This window comes from Chiloscyllium punctatum, chromosome 8 (genome assembly GCF_047496795.1).
Source record: "Chiloscyllium punctatum isolate Juve2018m chromosome 8, sChiPun1.3, whole genome shotgun sequence".
In the NCBI taxonomy this organism is placed as follows: domain Eukaryota; kingdom Metazoa; phylum Chordata; class Chondrichthyes; order Orectolobiformes; family Hemiscylliidae; genus Chiloscyllium; species Chiloscyllium punctatum.
The window spans coordinates 16,730,130-16,756,017 of record NC_092746.1 but is presented as its reverse complement, the minus strand read 5'-3'; the positions used below and the strand labels follow the sequence as shown (position 1 = coordinate 16,756,017).

Sequence of the window (25,888 nt, the reverse complement as noted above, 5' to 3'; positions counted from 1 at the left end):
AAGAAACATCTACCAAACATATAGGTTGACAGCAGGCTTTCCTGGACAGCCTCTCCTAACAGCTGTCTTGTTACCAATGAGTGTATATGGGGAAGTAGGGATGAGAGGGGAGTAGGGTAGCTAAGGAATTTTCATCCCTGAAAAGTTAAGGTCAACTCTTACATGTAGTATGTGAAAAATTGCGAAGTTCTAAGCCAGAAGTCATGGGACAACTTTTATAAGATTACCTTTTACTTGGGTAAATGTGATGCATGAATTAATGTTGCCTTCAAATTACAAACAGCACTATATTCAATCACATTATATAATGTAATAACATTCAGCATTCATCCATTATTGTATAAGCACCAATTTCCTGATTTATGTTCTTAGTTCTGAACTTTGCTCTGTGTGGAATAAGGCAAATTAGATATTGATTGGCAATAATGCTTCATGTTAGTGAATGCTGTCAGTCCACAGTAACCATTTTCTGCTCCCACGTTTGCATGTTTTCTGCCAGAATTTGCCACTGAAATGTGGAAAATCAGCTTGGAAAATCAAACTGCACAGGACAGGATGTTATAGCTGTGCTCAGTGGGAGATCTATCCTCTTAGTAATTTTTTGGAGGAAGAAATTTTTAAATGCAGGTTTAAGTTGTCTTTATTCTTGTCTCCCTACTATAGGAAAGATGGTGTGAAACTTTAAAGGGTTCAGAAAAGATTTACAAGGATGTTGCCAGGGTTGGAGGATTTGAGCTACAGGGAGAAGCTGAATAGGCTGGGGCTGTTTTCCCTGGAGCATCGGAGGCTGAGGGGTGACCTTATAGAGGTTTACAAAATCATGAAGGGCATGGATAAGGTGCATAGACATGGTCTATTCCCCAGGGTGGGAGAATCTAAAATGAGTGGGCATAGGTTAAAGGTGAAAGGGAAAAGATTTAAAAGGGACCTAAGGGGCACCTTTTTCATGCAGAGGATGGTGCGTGTATGGAATGAGCTGTCAGAAGAAGTGGTGGAAGCTGGCACAATTACACCACTTAAACAGGGCTCAGTGGTTCGCAATGCTGCCTCACAGTGTCCAGCTTTGCGCAACTGTCTGTGTGGAGTTTGCACATTCTCCCTGTGTCTGCGCAAGTTTCCTCTGGGTGCTCCTGTTTCCTCCCACAGTCCAAAGATGTGCTGGTTAGGTGAATTACCCATATAAAATTACCCATAATGTTTAGGGATGTGTAAGCTAAATGCATTAGTCAGGGAAAATGTAAAGTAATGCATTCCAATGTGCCAATGTTGACAAGGAGGCGTCCAAAATGTCCACCTTCTTCCTCAACCGAGGATTCCCCAGGACCGTAGTTGACAGTCCCCTCTGCCGTGTTTGATCCATCTTCCACACTTCAGCTCCTCACCCTTGTCTTCCCTCCCACAACAGCAACAAGGCCCCCCTTGCCCTGAAGCGACTGCTGGACATGCACATGGATAGCAGTGAATTGAGGGGTGCGTAGGTTAAGTTATTATTTATATTAGGATTAATCCTCAGCACAACATTGTGGGCCAAAGGGCGTGTTCTGTGTTGTACTTTTCTATGTTCTATTAGTTGGATACTCTTTGGAAGGTCAGTATGGACTTGTTGGGCCAAATCGCCTGTTTCCACACTGTAGGGATTCTATGAAAAGGCATCTAGGTGGGTTTATGAATAGGAAGGGTTTTGGGGAATATGTGCCAAGTGCTGGCAAATGGACTCAGATTTACTTAGGATATCTGGTTGGCCTGGATTAGAAGGGTCTGTTTCCATGCTGCACGGCTCTATGACTGTTTATAAGAAATTTGAGATATCTGCAAAACATTTTAAAGACATGGGGAAGGTCAATTAATGTTATTTAAAAAGCCTTCTAGAAGATACTTGATGAAGTGCCCTATACCTATTGTCAGCAAAAGTGACAAAAATTTACTGAAAAGATATATTGGCTTGGGGAGAATGTAGTGTTATGACACACGGTTAAACCCCCCCTGCTTAATTTAAACTAGCAACACAGAAAAGATTTATCACCTGCAGTAATCTGTGAAAATTCAATTGGGCCAAGAACTATTTAAACTAAAATCTAACAACTTTATTTCTTATGGTATAACAGAGAATAATTAACTAACAACTATTTGCAACTCATTCCTCTAACCTATGTTTTACCTCTCCCTTCTATAATACTAGTCCGATAAAACCCCTCGATTAAAGTTTACCAAAAATTCAAGTTTTTAAAACCAGCCAGATGTCGAATCTTCGCTTCCTCAGTCTTCTTTTCTTCTTTTTAGGGATTTCTGCTTCACAGGTCACTGATCGATAAAGGTACCTTTAAGAGAGATATTCTCTGGGCAGTCTTCAGATGCTGGTGACTTGGCAGGTCTCCTCCCAACAGTTAAATTTTCCCTGGTCTTAGAACCCCCCCACCCCCCCTCCTGAAACTAATTGGTCTAATTCAAAACTGTTTTGTCATTTCCAGGCAACCAGCTACCCCAGTAGCTGGAGTACATGTTTCATTATATCTTGTTTAGAACACTTGGAGCTGACAGGGAGTTCTGCGAGCTTTTAACTCTTTTAAAGGTACATTACACCCACATCTTTAAAACAGTAGCATTAGATTATCAAATAATAACTCCATTTGTTAAATTACAAGGAAACATTACACAAACTGGGGTTATATTTGCTGGAAGTTACAATGTTAGAAGGGTGATTTAATTGATGTTTCAAGATACTTGAGGTACACATAGGTTGGAGAGACACAACCTGTTTTCATTGCTTGGGTATCCAATTGTTGGGATGACATTGTCTAAAAGTGGGGGTGATGGTCATGTTATGGCAACGTTACTGCAACCTTTATCTAGAGCCCAGAACAACGAGTTTTGAGAAGGTTTGTAGCTCAGGTTGAGGTTTTGGATGTAGGTTTGCTTGCTGAGCTGGAAGGTTCATTTCCAGACATTTTGTCACCCTACTAGGTAACACCTTCAGTGGGCCTCTAGGTGAAACACTGCTAATAATCCCAGCTTTCTATTTATACGTTTGGGTTTCTTTGCTCAGAGTCCAGGACCAGAATAACTGAACATTGGAAAAAATTTTAGTTAATCAGGGAGAACCAGCATGGATTCATGATGGGGAAGTCACGCCTGACAAACCTTACTGAAGTTTTTGAAGAGGTGACAGGGGCTGATGTTTATATGTACTTCCAGAAGGTATCTGATAAACCCCCTCATAAGAGACTGTTAACTAAGGTAGAAGCCCATGATTGATAGCTAATTATTGATATGGCTGAGAAATTGGTTGAGTAGCAGGTGACACAATGGAGGGATAATGGCAAATACTCAAATTGGCTGGGCGTGACTGATGGTCTCCCACAAGGATCTGGTGGCATTATAGATGAGAGCACAAAATTACAAGGGGATATTGATAGACTAGGTTAATAGACAAAACTGTGGTAGATGGATTTCAATGCAACCAAGTGTGAGGTTATTCATTTTTGACCTGAGAAAGAAGGATTAGAGGAGGAGGGCGGGTGGGAGACACTACACGTGTAGAGTCTTGAGTTCAGCCACTGCCCAAATATATCATTTCAATCACCTTCCGAGAGCACAGTTCGACTGCTCCCACTCAGATCCTAGCTCTCACTGCTCCCACTGCTCCTCCCAAAAATGGAGGCCACTGATGCCCGAGGTAAGTCCTTTTAAGAGGGAAAATTTACCTTCTCTCTGTCTGTCTGTCTGTCTCTCTCTCTCTCCCTCTCTCTCTCTCTCTCTCTCTCTCATCCTTACAAACCTCCTCTCTTGATTTGTAAGAATGATACCTGGACTTCGGGGCTTAAGTTATGAGGCTAAGAAGAAGTGTTTTCTCCAGAATTTAGAAAGCTAAGGGATGATCTGATTGAAGACTTTGAGATATTAACAGGAAGACAAGGTAGATAAAGATAAACTGATTTTGGACTCTAGAACCATGGAGACATTGTCTGAGAATTAGGACAATACAGTTCAGGAAAGCTGTACTTCTACACACAAAGGGTATTTGCAATTGTCTTTCACAGATATCAGTCGATGCTGGGTATGTTGTTAATTTTAAACCTGAGATAGATACCTTTTTGTTAAGCAAGGCATATGAGTCAAAGGCTGGTATATGGGGAGCCATGAGCCATGATTTCATTGAATCATGGGACATCTTGGAGGGAGGGATTGAATGGCAAGTGGCTGAGAATCAACCACATTGGTGTGGTTCTGGAGTCACATGTAGGCCGACCAGGTGAGGATGGCAGATTTTCTTCCCTAGAGGACATTACTGAGCCTGGTGTTCTTTTTCCAACAATTAGAATGGTCATCAGTAGAACCTTCATTCCAGTTTTTTTTTCAAATTGAATTCAAATTTCACTGTCTGGTGGGTTTGAACCTGCATCCCCAGAAAATTAGCTGAATTTCCTGGATTAAGTTGTTCAAGGAGCAACTATTGAGTGTCCTTGATAAGTACGTACCTATCAGGCAGGGAGGAAAGGGTCGTGTGAGGGAGCCGTGGTTTAATAAGGAGTTGGAATCCCTTGTTAAATGGAAGAGGGCGGCCTTTGTAAAGATGAGGCGTGAAGGTTCAATTGGGGCGATTGAGAGTTATAAGGTAGCCCGGAAGGATCTGAAGAGAGAGCTAAGAGCAGCAAGGAGGGGACATGAAAGGTCCTTAGTGGGTAGGATTAGGGAAAACCCTAAGGCTTTCTATAGGTATGTTAGGAATAAAAGAATGACTAGGGAAGGAATAGGTCCAATCAATGATAGTAATGGGAAGTTGCGTGTGGAGGCTGAAGAGATTGGGGAGGCGCTGAATGAATACTTTTCGTCAGAATTCACTCAGGAACAGGACATTGTTGTCGATATGAATACTGAGGCACGAATAAGTAGAATGGATGGCTTTGAGATATGTAGAGAAGAGGTGTTGGAAATTCTGGCAAGGGTGAAAATAGATAAGTCCCCTGGGCCTGATGGCATTTATCCTAGGATTCTCTGGGAAGCAAGGGAGGAGATTGCAGAGCCATTGGCCTTGATTTTGTGTCCTCTTTGTCGACAGGAGTAGTGCCAGAGGACTGGAGGCTAGCAAACGTGGTTCCCTTGTTCAAGAAGGGGAGTAGGGATAATCCTAGTAACTATAGGCCAGTGAGTCTCACTTCTGTTGTGGGCAAAGTCTTAGAGAGAATTGTAAGGGATAGGATTTATGAACATTTGGATAGGAATAATGTGATCAAGGATAGTCAGCATGGTTTTGTGAAGGGCAGGTCGTGCCTCACAAACCTTATTGAATTCTTTGAGAAGGTGACTAAGGAGGTAGATGAGGGGAAAGCGGTAGATGTGGTATATATGGATTTTAGTAAGGCGTTTGATAAGGTCCCCCATGGTAGGCTACTGCAGAAAATACAGAGATATGGCATTGAGGGTGAGTTGGAGGTTTGGATTAGGAATTGGCTGGCTGGAAGAAGACAGAGGGTAGTAGTTGATGGCAAAGGTTCATCTTGGAGTGCCGTCACTAGCGGTGTTCCGCGAGGATCTGTTTTGGGACCATTGCTGTTTGTTATTTTTATAAATGACCTGGAGGAAGGGTTAGAAGGTTGGGTGAGCAAGTTTGCGGATGATACGAAAGTCGGAGGAGTTGTAGACAGTGAGGAAGGATATGGCAGGTTACAGCGGGATATAGAGAAGCTGCAGAGCTGGGCAGAAAGGTGGCAAATGGAGTTCAATGTAGCTAAGTGTGAAGTGATTCACTTTGGTAAGAGTAATAAAAAGATGGATTACTGGGCTAATGGTAGACTACTTGGTAGTGTGGAAGAGCAGAGGGATCTTGGTGTCCATGTACACAGATCTCTGAAAGTTGCCACCCAGGTAAATAGTGCAGTGAAGAAGGCATATGGCGTACTGGCTTTTATTGGTAGAGGAATTGAGTTCCGGAGTCCTGAGGTCATGCTGCAGTTGTATAAGACTCTGGTGCGGCCGCATCTGGAATATTGTGTGCAGTTTTGGTCGCCATACTATAGGAAGGATGTGGAGGCACTGGAACGGGTGCAGAGGAAGTTTACCAGGATGTTGCCTGGTATGGTAGGAAGATCCTATGAGGAAAGGCTGAGGCACTTGGGGTTGTTTTCATTGGAGAAAAGAAGGTTTAGGGGTGACTTGATAGAGGTGTACAAGATGATTAGGGGGTTAGATAGGGTTGACAGTGAGAATCTTTTTCCACGTATGGAGTCAGCTATTACAAGGGGGCATAGCTTTAAATTAAGGGGGGGTAGATATAGGACGGATGTTAGGGGTAGGTTCTTCACTCAGCGAGTCGTAAGTTCATGGAATGCCCTGCCAGTAGCAGTAGTGGACTCTCCCTCTTTATGGGTGTTTAAGCAGGCATTGGATAGGGATATGGAGGATAGTGGGTTAGTGTAGGTTAGGTGGGCTTTGATCGGCGCAACATCGAGGGCCGAAGGGCCTGTACTGCGCTGTATTCTTCTATGTTCTATGTTCTATGTAATAGTCTAACGAAAATTCCACTCGGCCATCACCTCCCCAAAGAATGTGTTCAAATCCCACCACTGCAGCTGGTGGAATTTTAATTGCAATGAATAAAACTGACATGTAAAGCAACACTGAGTTATTGCAACAGTGAAACTATTGTTGATTGTCATAAAAACCTTTGTAGTTCACAAACATCATAGCTTGAAAACAGACCCTTTGCGAAAGAATGTGTTTTTTTTTAACAGGCAAATGACATTGGGGCTGATGAAAAGCAAATAGGAATTCTCATGATAGTTTATGACCTAAAGTTTTTGCAGTTGTTATGAGCCTAACATTCCCTGATACTAAAACCTCATACTAAAACCTTTCAAGAGTTGACAGATTTAGTTAAAGAATACTACAACCCCAAACCTCCTTTAATTCTTGACACTACCAGTTTTACTTGGCAGTTCGAGAACTAGGAGAATCTGGATTGCCATTTTTGATGAGGTTAAGCGGAGGCATGTGACTTTAGTTTAACGCATAATGAGGGGGATGCTGAGAAAATGTTTGGCATGTGGGATTAACGACATAACCATGCAAAAGCACCTACTAGCCGAAGCCCAGCTGGATGTCAAACAGGCTTTACAACTGGCTTTGTCATTCGAAAATGCATTAAGTGGAGCATGTGAATTATAGGATATGCCAATGGAGGTGGACCACTCTTTTCAGGGTGACTGAGCATGGGGGCAATGGCATAGCCTCACTCAAGACCTATCCTGAACAGAGGGACTCTAAGGTCAACCCTCAGCAAAACACCAAAACAGAGCCAATACTCAGCCAAATGGTGAAAATTTTCTTGAGGATCCAGGCTAGTATGCAGACTTGAGACAGTGAAAGAGTCCCACTAGGCCTGAATTGAGTAAGAATTGGCCGGTATCCAGGAAAGTCTATTTACAGCTGGTTTGGAACTGTTAAATTCAACATCCAGATCAGAGCTAATCAAAATAAACATCTTGTGAAATGATCACCCAGCCGAGCAGTATCAGTGATTATGGAACCAGACTTTACCAAAATTCATTCTGGGCTCCAACCCTCCAATTTGAGTAAGAAGTCAGCCAGGCTGCAGGCCTGTACTGGGGAACTCCTGCAGATTAATGGTACAACTTCGTTTCCGGGCTCCTACAAGAAGCAGCTGGTTCAGTTACCACTGATTGTAGTAAAAGTCTCGGACCCCAGATTTGATGGGACGAAATTGATTGACTCCTACATGTTTCAATTAGAAAATGGCTGCCTGAGTGAAGTCCTGATTCAATATCGGGAAGTTAAGGTGAGGGCAAACAAAGGTATCCCAGCTTCCAATTCTATACCGGAGCTTAGGTCTTTCCTTGGATTGGTGAATTATTACGGAAAATTCATATGTAAACTGGTCTTCATCCTGGCACCGTTATATCTGCTGTTGAAAAAGGGTCAAATGTTCTCGTAGAAAACATGGAGCTTTGAGGGATGTGAAGAAGCAGCTATGGCTGTCTAAGGTGTTGGCACATTATGATCCCAAGCAAGATGTGGTGCTGACATGTAATGCCTCCCAGTTTGATGTCGAGGGAGTGTTGGCTGACCGGTGGCCCAGCAAAGAGGAACACCCAATACAGTATGCTTCCCAGACTTTAGCTGATGTCAAACGAAAATACACCCAGATAGAGAAGGAATGTTTGGCAGTCATCTTTGGTGTGAAGAAGTTCCAGAAATACCTTTATGGACCTAAATTTGTAATAATGACGACCACAAACCCCTGCTACTTAAAGAGGACAAGGCCATGTCGCCCATAGCTTCAGGTTGAATTCAGCAATGGGTTCTCTTATTCTGACTGCGTACATTTACAAGTTGGAGCACCATCTGGGAGGCAAGGTAGTGAATGCAGATGCATTGACCCACCTCCCCCCCGGCAGATACATTAGTGGTGGTGCCGCACTAGAACAGCCCATTCTGGTCTTAAACATTCTGGACATGTTTACGGTCACCCCTGAATGTTAGACTGTGGACACAAAAAGACCCCATCCTGGCAAAACTAAAATGGCAGGTGATGATGGGGCAAACAAAAGGGTCATTGCAACCAGAACTGAAACGTTTTTGAATGCGTTAAGACCATATCACCATAGAGAACAACACATAATAATGGGGTCCAAGAGTGATTGTCCCAAACAGAGGTTGCTGCCAGATTCGAGCTGAACTCCACCAGGGTCATCCAAGGGTTTCCAAAATGAAGATGTTGGTGAGTAGTTATGTCCGGTGGCCAGGATTGGTTGCTGACATAGCCTTGTTGGTGAGACAGTGCCCACAGTACCAACATGGACAAAAATTACTGCAGCAGCTCCACCATGTTCATGGGAATGGCTGGGTAAATTCAATTACATAGATCACTACTGCGTGGTACAAGCCCTTCGGCCTTCGATGTTGCGCCGACCTGTGAAATCAATCTGATGCCCATCTAACCTACACTGTTTCATATGTATGCCCAATGCCTATTTAAATGCATTTAAATTTGGTGTGTCTACTACTGTTGCAGACAGGCCATTCCACGTCTCTACTACTCTGAGTAAAGAAACTACCCCTGATATATGTCCTAAATCTATCACTCCTCAATTTAAAGCTATGTCCCCTCATGTTAGCCTTCAGCATCCGAGGAAAAAGGCTCTCACTGTCCAGCCTATCTAACCCTCTGACTATCTGATTCGTCTTGATTAGGTCACCTCTCAACCTTCTCTCCAACGGAAACAGCCTCAGTTCCCTCAGCCTTTCCTTGTAAGACTTCCCTTCCATACCAGGCAACATTCTCGTAAATCTCCTCTGAGCCCTTTCCAAAGTTTCCACATCCTTCCAATAATGCAGTGACCAGAACTGCATGCAATATTCCAGGTGTGGCCTTACCAGTGCCTTGCACAGCAGAAGCATGACCTCGTGGCTCTGAAACCCAATCCCCTTATAAACGCTTATAAATGCCAACATACCATATGCCATCTTAACAACCTTATGTCGACAATGCCAGTTCCAGATTCATAGGTTAATAGGAAGTAGGAGGGCCATATGGCCCATCTGGTTCCACCATTCATGTAGCTTGTGGCTGATCTACCTTAGCATCATTTCCCACACTGTTCCAATATCCCTTGATATTTTTAATATGTAGAAATTTATCAATCTCTGTCTTGAATACATTCAATAACTGAGTATACGCCATCGTTGCGATAGAAAATTATGAAGATTCGCCACCCTTTGAATGAAGACACTTTCTATATCTGAGTCCGAAATGGCCTGCCTCATATCTCAAACCATGTCTCCTGGTTCTAGAACCCACCCCAGCCAAGGAAAACATCCTTTTTATAGAACATAGAACATAGAAGAATACAGCGCAGAACAGGCCCTTTGGCCCTCGATGTTGCGCCGATCCAAGCCCACCTAACCTACACTAGCCCACTATCCTCCTTATGCCTATACAATGCCCGTTTAAATGCCCGTAAAGAGGGAGAGTCCACCACTGCTACTAGCAGGGCATTCCATGAACTCACGACTCGCTGAGTGAAGAATCTACCCCTAACATCTGTCCTATACCTACCACCCCTTAATTTAAAGCTATGCTTGTATCCTGTCAAGCTCTGTACTAATTTTGTCATATAATCAAAACTTTTACATGGAGACATTAGCAAATTGAAACATCTCACCAGCAGTTTGAATCATTCAACCTTTAAATAAGGTTCTGTTGGGAAAGATTAAGAATGTTAACAGAACCTGAGCACAGTCCAAAATGGCAAATTGTAAACCTGATCAGCTTCAGAGGCTGGTCATGATCCATCTTCTCTGTGTGCTACCTCACATGCCTGGAACCCTCTTAATGGCTGCAGACATTGTCAGAGGTTTTATGCTCGACATTGAGTGTTTTGCCTTCCCACACTCGCACTAGGAGCACCACAGAGCTGAAGGTAGCGGCTGTAAACTCCAAAGTTTTGCATGCCATTTATAACCAAAGTAACAACATACCATAATGACATAAGAAAAGTTTGTAGAGATTTATAGTGGAGATTGTGTTGTATCTGAATGCAGCATAGATATGTGGAATTCCTACAGTTCGGAAGCAGGCCTTTTGACCCTTTGAATCAAACCAAACCTTCAAATAGCATCCTTCCCGTACCGACCCCTGTATTTATCTAATTGTCTACTCCCTCCTAAAGTCCTTGGTCTTGGTGTTGGATATAAATCAAGACCGATGTGTGCACGTAATGAAATGTAAGAGATAGGATTCAAAACAGGCCATTTTACCCATTGAGCCTGGGAATATTGTTCCATTCAATAAGATTGTGGCTGGTGCGATTATGTTCTTAACTCCACTTTCCAGCCAGAAATCTAACCATATCTATAGTGAATACATTCAATTTTCCAGCCTCCATTGCTTGCTGACAGAGAGTTTCAAATTTTAACCACCCTCGAAGAGGAGAAATTCTTCCAAATTCCTAATGGACTAATTGTGTGCTCTATCTGCATCCTGCCTTTTTGTGATTAACATAAAGAGCAAGCAAGATCTTGGATTGCAGGATTCAGTAGACTCTATAACTAATGTTCTGCTTTATTATTCTTGCATCAAAATAGATCACCTCACACATATTATAATGCAGCTTGCAGACTCATTTAACTCCTCTATATTCGTTTACAGACTCCTTGATCCTTCACACAACTAACATTCTTATCTATCTTCACATCATCAGCAAACATGGTCACAGTACAGTTGGATCATTCATTCAGTTCATTAATATAGATTGTGTAATTGAGGTCTGAACAATACAAGAATTAAATAATTCTGTCAAACATGACCCTCCTTTCATAAAGCTGTATTGATTTTGTATGATGTTTTTCTAAATATTCTGCTGCTATTAATATTACCATTATAAACATCATAGACAGACATTAGACTAAAAGATCTATGAATAGAGGTGATACATTTTCAGTTCAGCATCTCCCTTTTTCCCAAACCCTCCAACCCTGGGCAACTCACCTAGTGTTAAGTGAAGGGGTAAATGTAGGGGAATGGGTCTGGGTGGGTTGCTCTTCGAAGGGTTGGTGTGGACTTGTTGGGCCGAAGGGCCTGTTTCTACACTGTAAGTAATCTGAGTAAATCTTTTCAGAACTCTTTCAAGTTTCACAACATCCTTCCTATAGAAGGGAGACCAGAATTGCACACAATGTTCCAAATGTGGCCTAAACAATGTCCTGTACAGCCAAAACATGACCTCCCAACTCCTATACCCAGTGCTCTGTCCAATAAAGGAAAGCATACTAAATGCTTTCTTCACTATCCTATCTACCTGCGACTCTACTTTCAAGGAACTGTGAACCCGCACTCCAAGGTCTCTTTGTTCAGCAACACTCCCCAGGACCTTACCATTAAGTGTGTAAGTCCAGTCGTGATTTGTCTTTCCAAAATGCAACACCTCACATTTATGTAAATTAAACTCCATCTGCCACTCCTCAGCCCATTGGTCCATCTGGTCAAGATCCTGTTGTACTCTGAGATATCGTACTTCGCTGTCCACTATATGTCCAATGTTGATGTCATCTGCAAACTTACTCACTGTAATTCCTGTGTTCACATCCAAATCTTGTTGTGGGAAAAAACTTTTTTTTAACCTTGCATTTACATTAATTTTGTGTCTTGTTCTTGATTCTGTATAAGCAGGACGTTTCTTCCCAGGTCACTAATCACTTTGAAACCATTGTACAAATCTCCTCTTAGTCTTCCCCTCTCCAATTAAAAAAGTTGCAGCTTTTCCAATGTATAACTGAAGTATCTAATCCCTGCAGTCATGTTAATAAATCTCTTCTGCATTGTCTCCAATACACTGATATCTTTCCTAAGGTGTGGCCTGTAGAATATTACGTGATGTTCCAGCTGAGACCTAAATTAGTGTCTTATACAAGTTCAGCATGACCTCCCTGCTCTTGTACTCAATGCCCCTATTAATGAAGTATAGGACACTGTAGACTTTATTAACTGCCCTGTTTACTTTAATGAGTTATGTACATATACACCAATGTGTCTCTGCTCCTGAACACCCTTTATCTGGTATTATCTCTCCATTTTCCTACCAATCTGGATCACATTTCTCCAGATTAAACGTCATCTGTCACTTATCCATCCACAGCTGCTGCTAATGTACCTTTATTTAAGAAAGACCTGATCAGGTGTATCCGAGAACTCTGTGGGAAGCGAGAGAAGTGATTGCTGGGCCTCTTACTGAGATATTTGTTTCATTGATAGTCACAGGTGAGGTGCCAGAAGACTGGAGGTTGGCAAATGTGATGCCACTGGATAAGAAGGGGCGGTAAAGACAAGCCAGGGAACTATAAACCAGTGAGCCTGACCTCAGTGGTGGGCAAGTTGTTGGAGGGAATCCTAAGGGACAGGATGTACATGTATTTGGAAAGGCAAGGACTGATTCGGGATAGTCAACATGGCTTTGTGCGTGGGAAATCATGTCTCACAAACTTGATTGAGTTTTTTGAAGAAGTAACAAAGAAGACTGATGAGGGCAGAGCAGTAGATGTGATCTATATGGACTTCAGTAAGGCATTCGACAAGGTTTCCCATGGGAGACTGATTAGCAAGGTTAGATCTCATGGAATACAGGGAGAACTAGCCATTTGGATACAGAACTGGCTCAAAGGTTGTTTTTCAGACTGAGGCCTGTGATCAGTGGAGTGCCACAAGGATCGGTGCTGGGTCCTCTACTTTTCATCATTTACATAAATGATTTGGATGCGAGCATAAGAGGTACAGTTAATAAGTTTGTAGATGACACCAAAATTGGAGGTGTAGTGGACAGCAAAGAGGGTTACCTCTGATTACAACAGGATCTGGACCAGATGGGCCAATGGGCTGAGAAGTGGCAGATGGAGTTTAATTCAGATAAATGTGAGGTGCTGCATTTTGGGAAAGCAAATCTTAGCAGGACTTATACACTTAATGGTAAGGTCCTAGGGAGTGTTGCTGAACAAAGAGACCTTGGAGTGCAGGTTCATAGCTCCTTGAAAGTGGAGCCGCAGGTAGATAGGATAGTGAAGGTGGTGTTTAGTATGCTTTCCTTTATCGGTCAGAGTATTGAGTACAGGAGTTGGGAGGGCATGTTGCGGCTGTATAGGACATTGGTTAGGCCACTGTTGGAATATTGCGTGCAATTCTGGTCTCCTTCCAATCGGAAGGATGTTGTGAAACTTGAAAGGGTTCAGAAAAGATTTACAAGGATGTTGCCAAGGTTGGAGGATTTGAGCTATAGGGAGAGGCTGAACAGGCTGGGGCTGTTTTCCCTGGAACGTCGGAGGCTGAGGGGGTGACCTTATAGAGGTTTATAAAATTATGAGGGACATGGATAGGATAAGTAGACAAAGTCTTTTCCCTGGGGTAGGGGAGTCCAGAACTAGAGGGTTTAGGGTGAGAGGGTAAAGATATAAAAGAGACCTAAGGGGCAACTTTTTCATGCAGAGGGTGGTATGTGTATGGAATGAGCTGACAGAGGATGTGGTGGAGGCTGGTACAATTGCAACATTTAAGAGGCATTTGGATGGGTATATGAATAGGAAGGGTTTGGAGGGATATGGGCCAGGTGCTGGCAGGTGGGACTAGATTGGGTTGGGATATCTGGGGCGGCATGGACAGGTTGTACTGAAGGGTCTGTTTCCATGCTGTACATCTCTATGAGTCTATGACTCTATAAAAGCTGTAAGTAAAAGTCTGGGAATGATAGACCACTGAGCCTGACAGCATTAGTGGGTAAGTTGTTGGAGCTGATTCTGAAACATGGGATTAATATGCATTTCGAGAGGCAGGGTTCGATTAGGGTTGGTGTTGTGTGAGAAAAATTGTGTCTTACGAGCTTGATTGAGTTTTTTGAGGAAGTAACCAAAAAGATTGAGGGCACAACAGTTGACGTTATTCATTTGGACTTTAATAAAGGTTTCACTTGGTAAACAAATTAATAAAGGTGGATCACATGGGATTCAGGGTGAGCTTGCCAAATGAATATAAAATTGGCTTGATGGTAGGAGACAGAGGGTGGTGGTGGAGGATTGGTTTTTTGGATTGGAGGCCTGTGACCAGTGTTTCACAGGGATTGGGTCCACTTTTGTTTGTCATTTATATAAATTATTTTGATGAGAATATAGGAGGTATGGTTAATAACTTTACAGGTGACACCAAAATTGGTGGTGCAGTGGAGGTTATTTATACAGAAGGTTATCTAAGATAACAAAGACATCTTGATCAGTGGTCAGTCGGCTGAGGAGTGGTAGAAGGAGTTTAATTTGGATAGATGTGAGGTATTGCATTTTGGTAAAACAAACAAGGACAAGATGTCTACAATTAAATGTAGGGTCACGGGTAATGTTACAACAGAGAGACCTAGGAGTTCAGGTGCATAATTTTTGAAATTGACACCACAGGTAGACAGGGTGGTTGCCTGTGTAGCATGCTTGCCTTCATTGCTCAGACTGGATGTTGGTCTTCTGGAGTACCGTTTCTCTGTGCAGTTCTGGTCACCCTGCTCTAGGAAGGATATTATTTAATTGGAGAGGGTTCAGGAAGGATTTACCAGGATGATGCCGGGAATGGAGGACTCGAGTTATAAAATTAGCCTGGGACATTTTTTCACTGGAGCATTGGTAGTTGGCGGGGGGAGGGGGGAGAAGGCAAAGAAGTTAAAATATTGAGACACGGTGCTAGTCAGTCTCTAATAGTGAGAGATGAAAGTATTTGCACTCTGTCTGAAACATTACCCGAGACAGTGGTAATTTGTGGGATTGACAAGGAGAGATTTAATGTTCCCCTGCATAGGATCGGACTGAAAAATCCAGTCAAGACTGGGGATGTGATAGTGGGAGTAATTGATGGAGTGTCTATTCCAGGAATACAGCTTGTCCTTGGAAAATACCCACCAGGATCGAAGATGGAACCTCTTGTAATGGAGAAGCTGAAGGAAAACCAGGGAACTGAGGAATTCAAAGTAAAACCTGAAATGCTTTTTGGACTGTGTGGTGACAAATTCTCACAGTCATAAGTTAAAACAAGAAGGAAACTCCCGAGAGAGAGAGAGACGAAGGAGTTGAGGTCCAGTTGGCTGATACCCTGGTTGATGAAATGGTAAAGGAAAACCCTGAACAAGTATTGGATCAGGCAGAGGTGGTTAGTTCTGAAAGATTACTGGAGTTACAACAAAATGATGAGACATTAAAAGATTTGTATAATAAAGCCTATTCGGAAAAGGCATCCAACTATATTCCCGAGTGTTATTATCTCAAGGATAGAATCCTGAGGTGAGAGTGGAGACCTCGGCAGGTTAGTGCAGAAGAGAAGTGGGCATATGTACATCAGATTGTGTTGACAGTAGCAGACAGAGAGGAACTAATAAAGGTAGCACATGAATTACCAGGAGGTGGTCGTCTAGGGGTGAGCAAGACTCAGGCCAAGATACAAAAGTACTTCTGTTGGCCTGGATTGCATAAGGATGGGTTGAATTTTGTCCTACCCATCATATGAGTCAAATGATAGGAAAGCCACACAGTACCTATGGAAAGAGAACAGGAGAAAAGGTTATTAGTTACTGACCCTCAGAGTGAGGAATCAAATCCAGAGGATTTGGATTTTGATGTGCCTCAGAATAAGTTGACTAATGAGGACATCCTGAAGGAATGGGTTTGGATAACAAGCTAGCTATCTCCGGACCAGAGAACTGATTTGAGAGGCTTTTTGCAGCAGTATGTAGACATATATAGGAATAGAATGGGGAGAGTAGTACATGAGATTGGTGTAGGGAATGCTGTTCTGGTAAAACAACACTGCTACAGGCTTAATCCTCTCAAAGCAGCACAGTCACAGAAGGACGTGGAAGCAATGTTCCAAGAAAACATCATTGAACCAAGTCAGAGTGAGTGGAGTTTGCTGCTCGTGTTGGTTCCAAAGCCTGATAGTAATCAGTGATTCTACATGGATGATTGGAAGGTCAACACTGTAACTAAATCAGACTCATACCCAATTTCACAGAACTGTAGAAAAAGTTGGACAATCTACTTACATCACTAAGTTGGACTTACTGCATGTTTACTGGCAAGTACCTTTGTCGCAGAAATTGAAAGAAGTTTCTGCTTTTGTAACCCCAAATTGGCTTTATAAATTTAAAGTAATGCCCTTTGGAATGAAGAACACACCAGCCACATTTCAAAGAACAGTGTTGTGGCAGGATTGACTAATTGTGCTATCTATCTCGATGATTTAGTCATCTTTAGCCATTCATGGACAGATCATACAGTGCATTTGGCAGAGCTCTTTGAATGATTATGGAAATTAAAACTGGTTCTAAATTTAGAAAATTCTGAACTTGTGAAGGCAGAAGTGACGTTCTTGGGACTTGGAAACATGACCCCAACAAATGTGAAGACAAAAGCCATTGAGGAATTTCCAAGACCAAAGAGATGCTTCGGTTTTTGGGACTGAGCGAATTCTACTGGAAGTTTGTCCCAAACTTTAGTAGTGTGATGGCACTGCTGACAGATTTGCTAAAGAAGAGCACAAGCTTTCAGTGGACAGAACAACCCCAGGAGGTAGTTGAGAATTTAAAAGCCGTGTTAGCCACCGTACCAGTCTTAGTCACACCAAAGTTTGTAAAACCCTTTTTAAAGTCGCAATGGATGCCAGCGATATGGGGGTTGGAGCTGTGTTGATGCAGGAAGATGATAATGGAATTAAAAGGCTAACTTGTTCTTTTTCCAAGAAACTTGATATTCACCAGAGGAAATATTCCACCATTGAAAAAGAGTTACTGAGTTTGGTACTGGCCTTACAACGTTTTAATGGTTATGTGACAAACAATGCTTCGGAGACAGTTGTGTCCGAACCACAACCCTCTCTCTTTTTTGGAAAGATTTAAAGACTATGTCATTGGGGTCTTATGTTACAGACTTTTAATTTACAAATTGTACATGTTGCAGGTCTAAAAATGTTATTGCAGATGCGTTATTACGGGCTTAAAAGAAAATGTGTAGATAAGATATAACACTGGACCATGCCGGTTCTATAAATATACAAAATTATTATGATCGATGGAGCTAATAACAATGGCGTTAGGATTGAGAAGAGGTTAAAAAAAAAGTAGCCACCTTTTCATCATGTTGGGTTCGTTTTTTCTCAAGGGGGGAAGTGTCACAAAGTTAGTATGTAAAAATTGGAAAGATTGTAAAATGAATTGAAAAACAGTGTAAGGTCCATTTTAAAAGATTGCGCTTTGTCTGTGCTTGGAGGTTTGCAAGCATTGTACAGAGAGCCCAAGAACTGAAAGGAGCATATCAAGAGACTTTTCAGTTAGCAGGCCCAAGCAACATTTTTACCCAGTCAACAGTTTAAATTCAGCTAATTAATTTAAAAAGGCACTTAGAGATTAAGGGCCAATTAAATTCAAATCTGTTAGCTTTGACAACATCAAACCAATCCGATTGGAAAGAAATTAAATGTAAATCACGGATATAAAAGATGCAGGCATTTTCAAATGAGAAGGGAGAGCCAACTTTCATCTGAAGGGGGAGTCAAACTTAAGCTGCAGCGAAAGCAAGTCCACCATCTGAAAGACAAACCTGGTTTTCACACAAAATTAAGTTCTCCAAAAAGACCCATCAAAGGTCCCACAGTATTTCCAGCTCAAAATCTTCACAGAAGAAAGGCATTTTGTGACGTGAGATCAGCAGAAAGAAGATTGGAGATAAAGTGGAGAAGACATAAACAGTGCAAACTTAAGAGACTAAGTTTTAAATTATTATTTACTTATTAATTTGGTTTACATAAATGGGACCTGTGTTATTGAAACAGCATACTGGTAGAATTTAATTCATTTCTGGAGTAATTGTTCAGTTTGTTAGGAATTCTGCTAATTTGTTCACTGTTGGAGTGAGGTAAATAAATTGTAACTTGTTAGTTAGAGTGGGTGAAAGGATGCCATTTCATTTAACCATTCCGTTATAAACAGATTAGGGATTGGGAGATAGATTATATGCCTTGTCATACTTCGTAATCAGATTATGAAGTGAGGTGATCTTCTCTGGGTGTTTTCGGTTTTAATTATCTGAGGGGTCTTGACCTCCACTCTGATATCTTCCTAACTGCTTGCTGCACCTGTGTGCTTGCTTTCAGTGATTCCTGAACAAGGAACTTCCCTCCGATCACTTTGGGCATCAACACTTCCCAGTCACTCAACATTTTTTAAAAATGTGCATTTCCTGTTTTTCCAACAAAAGTTGATAACTTCATGTTTTTTCACATAATGTTTTATCTGTCATATTCTTGGAGAAAGTGAGGACTGCTGATGCTGGAGATCAGAGCTGAAAAATGTGTTGCTGGAAAAGCGCAGCAGGTCAGGCAGCATCCAAGGAGCAGGAGAATCGATGTTTCGGGCATAAGCCCTTCTTCTGATTCCATGGCCCAACATTTCAACTCCCCCTCCCACTCTGCCAAGGACATGGAGGTCCTGGGCCTCCTTCACAGCCGCTCCCTCACCACCTGACGCCTGGAGGAAGAACGCCTCATCTTCCGCCTCGGAACACTTCAACCCCAGGGCATCAATGTGGACTTCACCAGTTTCCTTATTTCCCCTTCCCCCACCTCACCCCAGCTCCAAACCTCCAGCTCAGCACTGTCCCCATGACTCGTCCTACCTACCTACCTTCTTTTCCACCTATCCACTCCACCCTCCTCCCTGACCTATCACCTTCATCCCCTCCCCCACTCACCTATTGTACTCTATGCTACTTTCTCCCCACCCCCACCCTCCTCTCATTTATCTCTCCACTCTGCAGGCACACTACCTCTATTCCTGATGAAGGGCTTTTGCACGAAACGTCGATTTTCCTGCTCCTCGGATGCTGCCTGACCTGCTGTACTTTTCCAGCACCACTCTAATTTAGAATATGGTTTCCAGCATCTGCAGTCCTTGTTTTTACCTACAGGAATAGTGCCAGAAGACTGGAGGATAGTAAATGTTGTTCCCTTGTTCAAGAAGGAGAGTAGGAACAACCCTGGTAATTATAGACCAGTGAGCCTTACTTCAGTTGTAGATAAAGTATTGGAAAGGATTATACGAGATAGGAGTTATAATCATCTAGAAAGGAGTAATTTGATTAGGGATAGTCAGCATAGTTTTGTGTCGGGTAGGTCATGCCTCACAAACCTAATTGAGTTCTTTGAAGTGGTGACCAAACAGTTAGATGAGGGTAAAGCGGTTGATGTGGTGTATATGGATTTCAGTAAGGCCTTTAATAAGGTTCCCCATGGTAGGCGATTGCAGAATATACGGAGGCATGGGATTGAGGGTGATTTAGCAGTTTGGATCAGAAATTGGCTAGCTGAAAGAAGATAGAGGTGGTTGTTTATGGGAAATGTTCATCCGGGAGCTCAGTTACGAGCAGTGTACCACAAGGATCTGTTTTGGGTCCACTGCTGTTTGTATTTTTTATAAATGGCCTGGATGAGGGTGTAGAAGGATGAGTTAGTAAATTTGCGGATGACACTAAGGTCGGTGGAGTTGTGGACAATGCTGAAGGATGTTGCAGGTTACAGAAGATAAGCTGCAGAGCTGGGCTGAGAGGTGGCAAATGGAGTTTAATGCAGAAAAGTGTGAGATGATTCACTTTGGAAGGAGTAACAGCAATATTGTGTAGCAGGCTAATGGTAAGGTTCTTGGTAGTGTAGATAAGCAGAGAGAGCTCTGTGTCCAAGTACATAGATCCTTGAAAGTTGCCAACCAGGTTGATAGGATTGTTAAGAAGGTGTACCGTGTGTTGCATTTTATTAGCAGAGGGATTGAGTTTCACACCCATGAGGTCATGTTGCAGCTGTAGGAAACTCTGGGCATTATAGGAAAGACACGTAAGCATTGGAAAGGGTTCAGAGAAGATTTACCAGGATGTTGGAGGGAAGGTCTTAAGAGGAAAGGCTGAGGGACTGAGATTGTTTTCATTAGGGAGAAGAAGGTAAGAGGTGACTTAATAGAGACATATTAGATAATCGGAGGGGTAGATAGGGTGGACCTTGAGAGCCTTTTTCCTCAGATGGCTGGCACAAGTGGGCAGAGCTTTAAATTGAGGGGTAATAGATATAAGACCGATGTTGGAGGTAGTTTCTTTACTCCGTGTAGTAAGAGCATGGAATGAACTGCCTGCAACAGTAGTAGACTCGCCAACTTGAAGGACATTTAAATGGTCATTAAATGATATGGATCATAATGAAATAGTGTAGGTTAGATGGGGTTCAGATTGGTTGGTGCAACATCAAGGACTAAAGGGCCTGTACTTGCTGTAATGTTCGATGTTCTTTGTTCTATGTTTCATTTGGTCTCCTCATCAAAACTGCTAATGTGGATTGTGAATATCGAGCCTGAAAACTGATCCTTTGTACCCTAACATTGTAACATGTGGAGGTGCCAGTGTTGGACTGGTGCGGACAAAGTTAAAAATCTCACACACCAGGTTGTGGTCCAACAGGTTTATTTGGAAGCAGGAGTTTTCAGAGCGCTGCTCCTGTCCACAACCACCTGATGAAGGAGCAGCACTCCAAAAGCTATTGCTTCCATTAAACCTGTTAGACTATAACCTGGTATTAGGAGAAACTGAGAACTGCAGATGCTGGAGATCAGAGTTTAGATTAGAGTGGTGCTGGAAAAGTACAGCAGGTCAGGCAGCATCTGAGGAGCAGGAGAATTGATGTTTCAGACATAAGCCCTTCATTTCTGATGCTTTTGCAGCACCACAATCTCAACTCTAACCTGGTATTGTGTGATTTTTAACTTTGTTACATCATGCCATCCTGAAAATTAACTCTTACTTTTATTCTTCCTCTCTGGTTTCTGTCCATTAAATCAGCTCTTAATACTTCTTTCATTCATTTGTGGGATGTGGGCACTAACTGGCCAGGATTTATTACCCATCTCTAGTTGCCCTTGAGAAAGTGATGGTGAGATGCCTTCTTGAACCGCTGCAGTCCACGTGCTGTAGGTTGACCCACGTTTCCTTACCTGCATCCCACAGCACTCAAGGTTTGATTTCATGAGGTCCTGCAGACCTGACTATTTTAATTATTTTCAAAACATCCAACACTTCCTTTTTTTATGTTGACATGCCATAGAATATCAACACTCCTGTCCTCAGATTCACCATCCACCATGTCCTTCTCCTTTGTGAATAGTGGTGCAAAGTATTCACTAAGTACCTTACCATTTTCTCCATCTCCACATGTAAGTGCCCTCCTTGTCCTTGAGTGGACCTATCCTTTCTGTAGGTGTTGTTCCTTACATTCATATAAAACCCCTTGGGATTTTCCTTAATCTTGTTTGTCAAATGTGTTTCAAGGCCCCCTTTAGCCCTCCTACTTCCTTGTTGAGTTCTCTCCTGCTATCCTTGTATTCTTTGAGGATGTTTATAAAATCATGAGGGCTATGGATAGCATAAACAGACAAGGTTTTTCTTTGGGGTGAGGGAGTCCAGAACTAGAGGGCATAGGTTTAGGGTGAGGGTGGAAAGATATAAAAGGGACCTAAGGGGCAACTTTTTCACATAGAGGGTGGTACACGTATGGAATGAGCTGCCAGAGGAAGTGGTGGAGGCTGGTACAATTACAGCATTTAAAAGGCATCTGGATGGGTATATGAATAGGAAGGGTTAGAGAGATATGGGCCAAGTGCTGGCAAATGGGACTAGATTGGGTTGGGATATCTGGTTGGCATGGACACATTGGACTGAAGGGTCTGTGTCCGTGCGGTACATCCCTATGACTCTGTCTGTCTTCAATTTCCTTTTTCTTTTTGACTAAGCTCTCAATTTCTCTTGGCTCCTGAAGCTAGCCATCCTTCATTTTCACAGGAACATGCTGTTTCTGAACCTTAACCAGTTAGCCAAAAAAAAGATCCCCACCTAACAGATGTGAATTTATCCTCAAATGGTTGCCACCATTCTACATTCCCCAGAGGACTTAGCCATAATTAATTTCAAACTTACTGTATTACTGCTGTTGCTGAAATGTTCACCCGCCTAACTGGACTATTTTCCCATTACCATGTCAACTATGGCCCCATCCCATCAAGTAACTCTCCTGGTCGCAAATAACAAATCCCCCTCATCCAAGTTCCTGGCACTGCTCAAGTCCCAGTCAATATACGGGAAATAAAAATCATCCATCCAACCCAACAAATCAGCCAACAACCATCCTGCTGGCTTTACATTTTTACGTAAAACATCCACAGATCTGCACTTCTATCACCAATTGGCTGCAGTACAATCCTGTTAAAATGATCGCACCTTTCCTAGTCCTGAGCTCTATCGATATGGCCTTGCTGGATGAGCTTGCCAAAGTGTCCTCCCTCAGTACAGCTGTGATATTCTCCTTTATCAATAATGCAACACCCTGACCTCTTTTACACCCCTCTCTATCTCACCTGGGCCGCCTTAATCCTGGGGTATTAAGCTGCCAGTTTTGTCCCTCTTTCAACCAAGTCTATGTAATTGCTACAGCATCAGAGGTATACGTACGTAACTCAAGCCTGAAGTTCATCTGCCTTATCTGTCATGCTGCCTGTGTTAAAACAAATGCACTTCAGACTGCCAGTCCTACTGATTTCAGTGATCTCTTCCAGTCTTTTCATCCTGCTAGCCTTACTGGCCTTAGTCTCTAACTCCTTCTCAGTCATTACATGCTGACTTACTGCTCTGGTTCCCACACTGCTGCCTTACCAGTTGAAACCCTCCCAAGTTACACTGGGAAACCTCCCTGTCAGCATATTGGAGCCTCTCCAATTTCAATGTAACCAATCTGTCTTATATGGGTCCCCATTGCCCAGGAAAGCAGCCCAATGATACAAATACCCGAAGTCCATCCCTCCTACACCAGCTCTTTCACCACATACTTTTATTAAAAAAAGGAATTTTTTTTCTATTGAATATTACAAACACAATGGTTAGCACCAGTGGTTAGCACTGCTGCCTTACAGCACCAGAGACCCGGGTTCAATTCCCACCTCAGGCAACTGTCTGTGTGGAGTTTGCACGTTCTCCCCGTGTCTGCGTGGGTTTCCTCCGGGTGCTCCAGTTTCCTCCCACAGTTCGAAGATGTGCAGGTCAGGTGAATTGGCCACGCTAAATTGCCCGTAGTGTCAGGTGAAGGGGTAAATGTAGGGGAATGGGTCTGGGTGGGTTGCTCTTCAGCAGGTCGGTGTGGACTTGTTGGGCCGAAGGGCCTGTTTCCACACTGAAAGTAACCTAATCTAAACTTAACAGTAATCTAAAAATCAAACAATTCAAACCAATATTAATAAAACAAACTGCTGTTTACATAATTAATAACTAAGCTAAAAAAGGAAAATCTGAACAATAATAATAATGATTATTACCAATACACAGCTCAGCAAAACAAAGTAACAGCCCTTGATCATTGAGCGCATACGTTTATACATATTCAAGTGTTCAAAGTTCCTCCTCTTTGGGTACCAGATTCATTACATAGAATTGCCATGCTATATAAAGGCTCTTATTAGTGTGGTGGACATATCTGTATCCAGATAGTCCAAAAGGAGCCTCCATGTCTATAGAAATTCTCAGTTTTATGATGCACCATACTTGTGAGAAAGTCTAAGGGGATGTGTTCCATGACTGGCACTCATGCAGCCCTGGGGGGGGGGGTTTCAGATACCCACCCTGACAGAAGGTTCTTTCTTGCACAAAAAGTCAGGATACTGAAAAGCCTCTTTTTTTTGTATGCATCTCATGGAAGTGAATTAACAAAGCCAAGAAGGAGAGATACTGAGTCCATCTCCACCTGTGTCCCCAAAGCCCTTCTCTATTTCACCGACCACAGTGCTCCAGTATACCCGCAGCCTGTGGCAGGACCAGAGCCAATGAGTGAGTGTGCCCATACTCACTTTACATTTAGGACACATTGGAGATGTTCCTGCTTTCAATTTGGAAAGGCGGTCTGGAGCCAAGTGGACCCTGTGGAGGATCTTCAGTTGCAATGTGTGGGTCCTTTGCAAATCGAGATCCTTTTTGCATTTTCCCAGATATGCTCCCATATTTGAGAAGAGATCTCAGCGTCCAGCTCCCTCTCCCGTACCTTGCAGAGCCATTCGGACTTGTCCAAGGGACCCTCTCCCAGTAGGTGATAAACATTGCTAACAGAAAGTGTATTCTCAGCACTCAGTACCCTCTTCTCCATGTCGGACCTATAAGAATCAGTTAGATTAGATTAGATTAGATTAGATTACTTACAGTGTGGAAACAGGCCCTTCGGCCCAACAAGTCCACACCGCCCCGCCGAAGCGCAACCCACCCATACCCCTACATCTACCCCTTACCTAACACTACGGGCAATTTAGCATGGCCAATTCACCTGACCTGCACATCTTTGGAGTGTGGGAGGAAACCGGAGCACCCAGAGGAAACCCACGCAGACACGGGGAGAATGTGCAAACTCCACACAGTCAGTCGCCTGTGTTAGAAGTGTGGTCTGTTTTTGTATGACGTTTCTAATTTGAAAGAAATGAAAGAGGTCCCTACTGGGCGATTCATATTTCTGAGCCAACTTGTCAAAGGACATCAATATGTCCCCTTCGAATAAATCACCCAGGCAAGACATGCCCCTAGTTGCCCATAGTTTAAACCCAGAGTCCATCATCCCTGGCTGAAAACTTGGCATACCAACTAAGATTGTCAAGAATGATGTTTTGGCAATAATGCCTTCACCCTGATGCATTGCCCTCCATGCCTTGACATTATTGATGACTATTGGGCTATGGCAATATTCCTTAACTGTCCTCATTTTGTCTTGGAACAGAAGGCTATTAAGGAGGCATCTTGGCTGAAACGCTTCAATGTCCAACCAAAGTGAATGAGGGCTCCCCCGCTTCCCCCCCCAGCGGGGTCCAGTCATTCACATAAGATACCAAAGAGCTTAATTGATAATTTTTGATATCTGGGAGGCCCACTCCTCCCAACCTGTAAGGTAACTGCAGTTTAATTAGGAGTCGTTTGGGATACCAGATAAAGGAACTGAACCAACTGTTTAGTCTGCTAAATGTTTGCTTAGTAAGATACAGCAGACGGGCAGAATGTTCACTTTAATAAGGGCTATCCGACCTAACCAAGAGATTGGAAGCGTCGTCCATCGACAAAGGTCCTGCTTGATTCTGTTGAAGAAATGGGCAAAATTGACTTTAAATAGCTGATCAAAAATGGGAGTGATAAATTACCTAAGTAGAGAAACCATCTAAAGGGGAACCGAGATCCGCCCTCAGGATCAGGCATAATCTGGAGACCACCCATGGGCATGGCCTCTGACTTCACAAAATTGATCTAATAACCTGAG

At 42.8% G+C, this 25,888-nt stretch overlaps 1 protein-coding gene across 1 annotated transcript in view; it reads left to right on the top strand.

The window, feature by feature from the left end:
* The window catches only part of LOC140480203 (E3 ubiquitin-protein ligase MARCHF11-like), a 131,203-nt gene that overhangs the window by 93,152 nt on the left and 12,163 nt on the right, over nt 1–25,888 (top strand). The gene's annotated exons all lie outside the window — the stretch shown is intronic.